Source organism: Macrobrachium nipponense, chromosome 25 (genome assembly GCF_015104395.2).
Source record: "Macrobrachium nipponense isolate FS-2020 chromosome 25, ASM1510439v2, whole genome shotgun sequence".
Taxonomy (NCBI): domain Eukaryota; kingdom Metazoa; phylum Arthropoda; class Malacostraca; order Decapoda; family Palaemonidae; genus Macrobrachium; species Macrobrachium nipponense.
The window spans coordinates 9,735,839-9,746,394 of NC_087214.1; positions in this window are offsets into that span (position 1 = coordinate 9,735,839).

Below are 10,556 nucleotides of genomic sequence, written 5' to 3' on the forward strand. Positions count from 1 at the left end.
GAGACTCCCTTACTCCAGTCGCTCCTCCGTCTCCTCTCTCTTTATTCTCGACTTCGAAGAAGACGAAAGTTTCCTCTTGTGTGAGGATGAAGCCAACCATCTCAATGAAGAAGGCTTTGAGAGGTTTTGGTGATTGGCTGCTTTCTAAGGAAGAGAAAGGGAAGACTGTGTTTTCTTTCCCTCCTTCCAAGCTTACGGGCAGACTGGGATTTTGGTACGAGTCTGGAGAACCCCTAGGCCTGGGTCTTCCTTCATCGGCGGATGCGGACTTCTCTTCTCTGGTAGATGCAGCACGACGCTCGGCTCTTTTGTCTGCTAAGACTACCTGGGCTATGAACGAGCTTGACCACCTGCTGAAGGGAGTTTAGAGTCTTGGAAGTCTTCAACTTCCTTGACTGGTCTTTGGGGGTCTTGGCTAAGAAGACTCAGAACCCGGATGCTATTCGCCAGAAGATTTCAACAGTGTTCTAACGTGCATTGATAAAGCAGTTAGAGATGGATCGAGCGAAATAGCCTCCCTGTTTGGAGCAGGGATCCTTAAGAAGAGATCAGTCTTCTGCTCTTTTCTGACTAAGTCTGTTTCGCACGCACAAAGAGCCTCGCTTCTGTATTCGCAGCTCTTGCCTCTGCTATTTCCGAAGAAGATAATCCAGGACATCTCAGGATCTATCTCTGCGAAGGCGACTCAGGACATGCTCGCGCAGTCGGCACGGAAGCCTAGGACCTCCTTCCAGACGAAGACGAAGAAGGAGACTCCAGCTAGACAGGAGCCCTTTCGAGGGGGCCCTCCTTCTAGAGCCTCTACCTCGAGAGGTAATAGACCTTTCAAGAGAGGTAGATCCTTCTCACGCTCTGTCAGAGCTAAGAAGTAGGGAAGTAGTCCTCCAAACACCAGTAGGTGCCAGACTTCTAAGATTCTCGGAAGCCTGGGCAAAGAGAGGAGCGGACAACTGGTCCCTCTCGATTATCCGGAAAGGATATCTGATTCCCTTTACGGAAAGACCACCGTTGACAACGACTCCGAGGGAGTTGGTGGCCAGGTACAGGGATCCCATCATGAGCCTTGCTTTAACACAAGCAGTGGAACAAATGTTCGAGAAAGAGGCTATAGAGCTAGTGAGCGACCCTTGCTCAGCGGGCTTTTACACAACCGCCTTTTTCTAGTTCCAAAAGCCTCAGGAGGATGGAGACCGGTTCTGGATGTAAGCGCCCTGAATTTCTTTGTAGAAAAGAGGAAGTTCGCCATGGAGACGACATCCTCAGTGTTGGCGGCCCTTCGGCCAGGGGACTGGATGGTGTCCCTAGATCTTCAGGACGCTTACTTCCATGTGCCTATCCATCCTTTTTCAAGGAAATACCTCAGGTTCATGATGGGAGGAAGGATATTCCAGTTCAGGGCTTTGTGCTTCGGCCTTTCAACAGCCCCTCAGGTCTTCACAGGACTAATGAAAAATGTAGCAAGATGGCTACATTTGGAGGGAGTCAGAGTGTCCCTTTACTTGGACGACTGGCTAATCAGAGCCAAGTCGCAGAAAAGATGTTTGGAGGACCTACAAAAGACCCTTTTCATGGCAAGTTCTCTGGACTTTTGGTGAACTTTCAAAAGTCTCAGTTGATCCCCAGTCAAGATCGTATCTATCTGGGGATTCGGATGGCTTCTCTGGATTTTCGGGCTTTTCCGTCTCCAGAACGGATAGCCCGAGGGTCAGAGAAAGTCAAAGCCTTCCTAGAGAAAGAAGTATGCACAGCAGGGAGTGGATGAGTTTGTTGGGGGACACTCTCCTCGTTGGAGCAATTCCTTTCTCTAGGAAGGTTGCACCTCAGACCTCTCCAGTTCTTTCTACATCGAAACTGGAGGTGTCGTTCGCAAAACCTAGAGTTCTCCTTCGAGATCTCAAGGGAAATCAAGAAGGACCTCTCTTGGTGGGCCAACCCTCTCAGGTTTGCAGAAGGGATGTCCCTTCACATTCCGAACCCCAACCAAGTGTTGTATTCCGACGCCTCGGAAACAGGTTGGGGAGCAACGCTCGGCTCAAGAGAAGTGTCAGGCACCTGGAAGAAGGAACAGGTGACCTGGCACATCAACAAGAAGGAGCTGATGGCGGTTTTGGCTAGCTTTGAAAGCTTTCGAGCCCCACGTCCTAGCTTCAGCAGTACAGATCAACTCGGACAACACCACGGCCCTGGCTTACATCAGGAAGCAGGGGGGGGACTCACTCTTTCTCCCTGTACGAGACAGCAAAAGAACTTCTGCTTTGGGCAGAGCAAAGGAAGATTTGTCTCCTTACCAGGTTCGTACAGGGAGAAAAGAACGTCAGAGCAGACCTCCTAAGCAGGAAAGATCAAGTCCTGCCTGCAGAGTGGACTCTTCACGAGGATGTTTGCCAGGACCTGTGGAAGCTTTGGGGCAAGCCTCATATAGACCTCTTCGCCACAGCAAGAATGCGAGGATAGCCAACTACTGCTCTCCGATATCGGACCCGAGGGCAGTGTCGATAGACGCGTTTCTACTAGATAGGAAGGGTCTAGACATGTATGCTTTTCCTCCATTCAAGATAGCTGGGAGGAGAGACTCTAAAGAAATTTGCAGAATCGGAGGCAGCAAGGATGACGCTGGTAGCCCCGTTCTGGCCCGCACAAGTATGGTTCACAGAGGTACTGGAATGGTTAGTAGATCTTCCGAGAACATTACCACAGAGGATCGATCTGCTCAGACAACCCCACTTCGAGAGGTATCACAAAAACCTCCCCGCTCTAGATCTGACTGGCTTCAGACTGTCAAAAGTTTGGTCAGAACGAGAGGCTTTTCTGCAAGAGTTGCAACGGCTATCGCAGCAGCAAGAAGGCCTTCTACCCTTAGAGTCTACCAATCGAAGTGGGACGTCTTTCGGCGATGGTGTAGGAACCATCACTTTTCCTCTTCCAGTACCTCTGTGACCCAAATAGCACTTCTTACTTTTCCTTAGGGAAGTAAAGTGGATTGGCGGTATCAACCATTAAAGGCTATCGTAGCATGCTATCTGCAGTGTTTAGGCATCAGAAAACTTAAACATTTGTTTTCAGAAGATAAGGGGACCTTCATGATCTAATAAGATCGTTTGAAACATCCAAGAAGGTTTCTCCAGGGGTTCCGAGTTGGAATCTGGATGTAGTGCTACGTTACCTGAGGTCCAATAAGTTCGAACCGCGTCAGTCTGCCTCGTTTAGAGACCTCACGAAGAAGACAATTTTTCTCATGGCATTGGCTTTCCGCAAGAGGGTTAGTGAACTCCATGCACTAGAAGGAAATGTGGGATTCAGAGGAGATGCAGCTATCTGTTCGTTCCTTCCTTCGTTCTTAGCCAAGAACGAGAACCCTCAAATCCTTGGCCTAGGAGCTTTGCAGTACAATGGCTTGTCTGCATTAGGTAGGCGAGGAAGCAGAGAGGTCGCTTTGCCCAGTACGAAGTTTAAAATTCTATCTACAGAGAAAGAAAAAACTTAAGGGCAATGATGTCAAACCTTTGGTGCTCTGTAAGAGATCCAAGGAGGACTCTTTCGAAGAATGCGCTTTCTTTCTTTATCAGAAGCCTGGTGAAAGAAGCGCATGCGATATGTGATGAAAGTCAATTCAAAGTTCTTAGGTCCAAAGCTCATGAGGTAAGAGCTATTGCCACGTCATTGACTTTAACAAAAACATATCCCTGAGTAATATTATGAAGGCAACATTCTGGCGTTTGCAACTCAGTCTTTGCAAACCACTATCTGAGAGACGTCAAAATTACGTATGAAAAGTGCTTCGGGTTAGGCCCGTACGTATCGGCGGATTCGGTGCTGGGGCAGGGAGCTGAGACATATCCTTAGTAGTATATATTTTTCCCCTTGTTAGGTTGTAAGTTTTTGGTTGTTTGAAAGAACATGTGGGTAGGCATGTTTTTCATTTCGTAGTCTAACAATGATTAGATTGGTTAGGTGATCGGTTTATGTTTGAGCTCCTTGCAATGATAGTGGTTAGGTTCTGTCATATAAGTGGGCGAATCCCCGTTGACAGATCCTGCTCGGATTCTATCAAGTAATAAGCGATAACCAAATCCCTTTGATAGACCCAAAGAGTCTGTCAGCTGTAGGTCACGCCCTCGCTGAAGCTCTTAAGGCAATGCAGACTCATAGACAGTAACTACGAAGTCTTCTGCCTAAACAGGTAAGAACCAAGGTTGTATTTACATCCTACAACTAGTGTTGTTTTCCCCTTTTTTCCATATCTATATTGCTGTCTCTTTCCCTCCACCAAGGGTGTCAATCAGCTAAGTATATATCTGACAGGAAAGTTCATGTACAAAAATGTTATTGTTAGTATACAATAAGGTTTTGTACATACTTACCTGGCAGATATATACGATTGATGTCCCCGCCCAACCTCCCTCAGGGAGAATGGTGGAAGGAAAAAATTCGGCTGGAAAGGGAGATTGGTTCTTACAGCCGCCACCCAGCGGCGGGTAAGGTAGATCACCTGACCTACCTGTCGCGTGTGCCGCGAGTTTTGAATTCTGTCGTGACGTCAGAGACGTATAGCTAAGTATATATCTGCCAGGTAAGTATGTACAAAACCTTATTGTATACTAACAATAACATTTTTTCTTTTTTTGGTGTGTTTTTCATTATAGTTATTTATTCATTATAGTTTATTATTTTTTATTGATATACTGTTAAATGAATGTGAGATGATCAAGATCATCAGTATATGTTCACTGGTGCATTTTACTTTCAACAAAAATATCCATAAAATACAATTGTAATTCAACTTGTGAATTTAGCAATAAGTAAGACTTAATTTCATCAGATTGTTCTTGGAGACGGTTGATCTTTATTGTCACTTGCATCATCATCAGTTTGCAGTTGTACATATGAGGACAGTCGGGGAACAGGATTCGCAAGTGATGTCGCATCACTATGACAGTGTGTGTGGGATTTTCCCCACCACTTTATTAAAGTTAAAATTAGTTAAATTCTTGTTTGTTCATGAAACTTACCTGTCAGATATATATATTGCTGTATTTTCCGAAGTCTGACAGAATTTCAAAAACCTCCGGCACACGCAGTGGTCGGCCAGGTGGTTAGTACCCATTCCCGCCGCTGGGAGGCGGGTATCAGGAACCATTCCCGTTTTCTATTCATAATTTTTCTGTCGCCGGTACTGGAAACACCTGTTTTCAGTACCTCTGTCTTAGGATTTTGGAAACTTCATTCCCGCTAAGTATCCTGATTGTCTTTTGATTTATTTACTTGGATTTGTGGCTAGGCATACGCTATCTTAAATTGATTTGAATTTAATTCATTTTTGCATAAGATATCTGAATCTAGTTAGGCTAGTTTCAGATATCTTATGCAAAGATAGGATGTGGCTACCGAAAGCTTCGGTATATCCGCCCTTAGTATGCACGAGGGGTATGGGTCTTGCTTCTTTGTGGAGACTTTGTCTAATTCCGTAAGAAAGAAGTATGATTTGTATGTACGCTATTATTCAGTAAACAAAAGTCAGGGTAGTGAACCTGCTAATCTACCTGTAGACTTCTTTTTGCCTAACCCTGTAGTATGGCCTACGGGCTATGAATATGTCTGCGAGAGGTGCTTGCTCTCCTTCATTGTTGTGAAGAGTGCTACTTCTGTAAATGATACACCATGTATTGTTGCCTTCGGGCCCTAAAACAGTGTCTGGAGAGGGTATTGCCCTTTCTCTGATACTCTCTCGATTCGTAACTTAGAATCGAAAGTGCTTGCTTTAGAGAGCAAAAGTGAAGTGGCTAAGTGCAGTGACAGTGTAGTGGAGGGTGCGTCAGATCGGCCTTATTTCGCCTCTAGGCCGGGACCTCTGCTTGACTTCCAGGAACAGGGAGAGAGCATGTCAAAAGCCGAAGGAGGGTTACGAGGAACCCCCACCGATCTAACGTGCCTTCGGCAGACCTGAAGATACTCCCAGGCTGCCAAAGTGCGTGCATGTGCACGAATCCTGAAGGATTGCTCTCTCTTTCGTCATGCGTTTCAGTGAGAAGTAATAAGGCGAACGTCGCCTGAACATGTGTACGTCTTTCCACCGAGAAAGTACGAAAAAGAAGTCGGTAGTATCAAGGACGCTTTTGAGCGCTGGTACGTCCGAGACCTTTGTTCTGTGGTGAATAAGAAGGGGGGCGTTCCCTCGCTCTTCGTATTCTTACACGATCAACCCTTCTCCTGAGACTGCTTCGTGCAGTCGGATTTTTCTCCGAGATGTATCTCGCTCTTCCCTGAAGGCAGTTTCTCTCGCTTGTTTTGACGCCTGTCAGGAGCGTGACGCTTTTCTGCACGCTTCTTTGGACGCTCGGCTTGGACGGGACGCTCGGATGGACGTCAGGCGCGCGCTGGTGCACGCCAAGCGCGCGCTGAACAGTGGACGTCCGATGCGCGAGCAAGTGCGCCAGTGGACCGCGAGCGTGCGCTAGTGGAACCGCCGGCGCGGCGCCAGGTGGACGCCGAGCGCGCGCCAGTGTACGCCGAGCGTGCACCAGCTCACTGCCAGGTGTGTCGCCTGGCTGAACGTTTCTGTTGAACTATTCAAGCTCTTGTTTCAGATTTGGGCCCTAAAGAATTTTTACCTCTACCTTCGGTGATACCTTCTACCTCACCTGCAAAGAATGTGAAGTAAGCATGCTTCGGAGGAAGCTTAAAGTGGACAGGCAACTTCGTCTTCGAAACCCAGCAAGACATCGGGTTTCGTGAATTCAAGAGGTCTCTGTCAATTAATATTGCTTTTCGCAAAGGTGGATGGAGTTAAGGAAAGCTCAAGGGAAGATCTCGTTTGCTCTACCGCAGTCAAGACTTTGTGATAAGGCAGTTACGGGTTATGTAAAAGCTCGACGTCCTGCACGTCATGACGCTCGACTACGTTCGGTAGGATTCTTGCAAAAGCACTCATCAGACGGACGCTCTTCAGGAAAAAGCGCAAGACAGGACTTCCTTTGCCATACTGCCAATAAATTTAAGTTGCAAGCTTTTTAGTCCATCTGAAAGGGCTTTTCAGATAATAGATTTTGTTAGTTCCTAAGTTTGGGACTACGCTGCCAAAGTTGAACATCGGGGTCCCACCTGCCGAAAGCCCAGTCTCTTATCAGGATTCTTGCGCCTTCCTCGATTGATACGGGAATGGGAAAAATAATATGCTCGACTTCCTGGATTACGTTTTGTCAATTCAGTGACTTTCCCCCATTGACAATATACTATCGTTTTGTCAAGTAAGTGGGTATCCCCTCATTGACAAAATATCTCTTTGTCCCGTAAATGGGTTAGTTCTCATTGACAAACATCTCAATAACTTTATATTGCGTAAGCGGATAAGCTCTTTTTGACAAGATTCGGAAGAGCCCTCATTCATCAGTTGCAGACTCGTACAAGTAATAGACTTGTAGACTACGTCAATGAACGCTTATGTCCAATAACATTAGATTAAGCTTGAGCTATCCGCTTCGATTCTCTAAGATTTGTTTAATAAACTTGCCTGTCAGATATGTATGTAGCTGTGTTGCCAAATTCAGCTATAGATATGTCTGCCAGGTAAGTATGAACAAACTTTTATTGTATCATAACAATTTCATTTTTGCCTTGCGTTATTTTACTACTGGTTGGTTCAAGTCATATACGCTTGCTGTAGTTACCTCTTCGGATGACAACCGAGAGGTCTATTGTCTTTTATTTTAAGGGCATTTAATCGTTACTCCCTGCAGCCTACCAGGAGTTTCCGATTTTTCTTTTACTGTCGTATGATAGTGTTATGACGACACAAACGCACTTCTATATTTAGCGCCTTCTTTCTGCTCAAAAATAACGGACCTATTTCTTCGTAGAATAGAGTAGCTGGCAACCCACATATAACGGTAAGAGACGACGAATGTAAGCTGCTGCTGTCACTGTCCGCTCCAGTCCAACCGAGCCAGTCCCAGCTCGTTCGCTGTCATGCGCGGTAGGTTACGTCTCTCTCTCTTGCGGGATTGACTGACTAACTGTATCTCTGCCCTACAATCACGGACTTTAGCCTAAGATTGAGGGGATTTCTTACATGAATGAATAAACATTGCATTCGTTTTGCCTTACTATGTTCAACAGAGATATCTCTTAATCCTTTCGGTGCTCGTTACCGTACGGTATAGGACTACGAGTCTACCGCAACATTGCACTATTATATGCTCTCCTGCTTAGGCAAAGCGCAGCCTTATTAGGGAAGTAAGCATAATTGGGGAGGGAATGGATGAGCTTGCTGGGGACCATTTCCTTCCTGAAGAAGTTTGTTTCCCTGAATAGACTGCATTTCAGACCCCTACAGTTTTTTCCTACCGGGAAACTGAAATTTTATTCAAGATCTAGGAATGATTCTGAACATTTCTCAGTGCGTCAAGTATCACCTGAGGTGATAGAAAGAAGGTGCCGGACATCTGGATAGGGTTTCAGATGTCCTGGATCATAATCTGAAAGAAGTAGAAGCAATTCGGTCGTCCCTCCAGTCCTCGAAACAAGTTTTTGGAACCAGTGGTCCAGATCAACTCTGATATTCTACAGCTCTCTCATATCTTAAGAAGTATCTTCTCTCGGTCCCTGTTCGAGTTTACGAGAAAGAGCCTATTATAACAACAGGCGTAGAATGTAACGATCCTCTAGAGGTTCGTTACAGGATTGCAAAAGTCCGTACGAATCGTCTCGATCGACGGCAGCAACTACTGACTTCCGAGTGGAATCTTTCTTTAGAAGTATGTTGAGAGTTGTGGAGACTTTAGGGATGTCCTTTCTCTCATCTCTTCGCTATGTTGAGGACGAAGAGGCTTCTTCTTCTCTGCTCCCTTATTCTCGATCCGGGAGCGGTACCATTAAACGCCATCCTATGATATTGAACGGGGATGGATGTTTAGTCTCTTTTTCCCCTTTTTCAAACGCTTAGGAAATGTAATAAGATGATTTATGACGTCACAGGGAGCGACAATGACGCTGATCGCCCCATGTTGGCCTTCAGGATACTGGATTCACAGAGGTCACGTCCTTCCTAGTTCACTCTCCAAGGACCTTTTCCGAGAGAGTCAGTCTACTCTAACTCGAAAGGTACCTATAACCTCTCCGCTCTGAGTCTGACTACGTTCAGACTATCTAGATGTTGACAGGAATAAGATTACCGTCTTCCCTTTCCATCTGAAGAATGGGATAAGCTGGCAGTCACAACTATTAAAGAATACGCAAATATGTTGTTGACGGCCTTTGGGCTCAGAGATTTGCTTCTGTCAAACAACAAAGCCCTTTCACGATCTTTGAGTTTCTGTGGAATCTCGAAACTCGCTCACCATCTACTTTTTGTCTCACCTGTTTTCTCGGAGTCAGACACTCGTGCGAAATCAGGCGACATATAGTAGCCCTGAGTTTCTTGTTGACGAAGTCGGTTGCGTTTATACACCCCCGATGATCGTATAACATGAGATCAGGTTGGACTGTCAGGCATTCGTCCTTCGGGACTGAATCGCCTTTTTGCTCCTCGCTCCTTTCTCTTGGCACCAGAAGCTCTAGTCAGGAGTTGCTCAGGAGTTGATTCGCTGACGACGTTGGGTTGCGTTGATACACCCCCCAAGGTTTGCTTAGATTGAATCGCCCAGGCAGTCCAGACACTCATCCTTCAGCGAAGAATAGTGCCTTATGGTCTTCAGGGTACAGCCTTGCTGTCCTTGATTCGTCTGACTGGTCAACTGGTCGGTCACCTGACTTTAGTACAGACGGACTGACTGTGCATGTCCAGATCGAAGCTTTCAATATGGAACTTAGACGTAGTCTGAAGTTCTTGATGTCAAAGCATTCGAACCTCTCCTACCTGTTAACTTCTTGCATGTGATCAGGAAGGCCTTCTTCTAACCACCCTAGATACGACAAAGAGGGTTAGTGAGATTTTAAGCCATCGTCACAAGTTTTGGCTTTAGAGAACACAAGGCGGTGTGCTCTCTAAGCCTTCCGTTGTGGCCTAAGAATGGAAACCCGTCTTGTCCTTGGGCCAGGAGCTTGGAATCAAGGATGGCACAAGTTAGTGGGCAGGAGCCAGAGAGAGTCCTGTGCCCTGTCGGGTCTCTCAAGTTTTATCTACATAAAACTCAAGAAAGTCGAAGTCATTTCGGGCAATCTGCAGTGTTTCCGAAAAAAAAGACCCGGACTTGCCCATATCGAAGAACACCCTGGCTTTAGTGTTAAGGAGTTCTTTCAAAAAGGCTCCTTCATTGTGTTTGCACAAAGATTTAAAATCTTTTGATCTGAATGCTCACGAGGTGAGGGCGCGGCCTCGGAAGCATTTCAGAGCATGGCACTCGGCAACATCCTGAGTACCATGTTTTAGAGAAGCAACTCTGTGTTCACTTCACACTCCCTGCGGGATGTGAAGGTGGTATATGAGATCTGCTGCTCGCTAGAGCCATATGTGTCTGCAGACACAATCTTGGGGGCAAGAAGTGTACCACTCATCCTATCCTGTAGAAAATGGTTAGGAAGAGCTCTTAATTTAGTTGTTGAGTCGCCGCCAAGGGCGACTT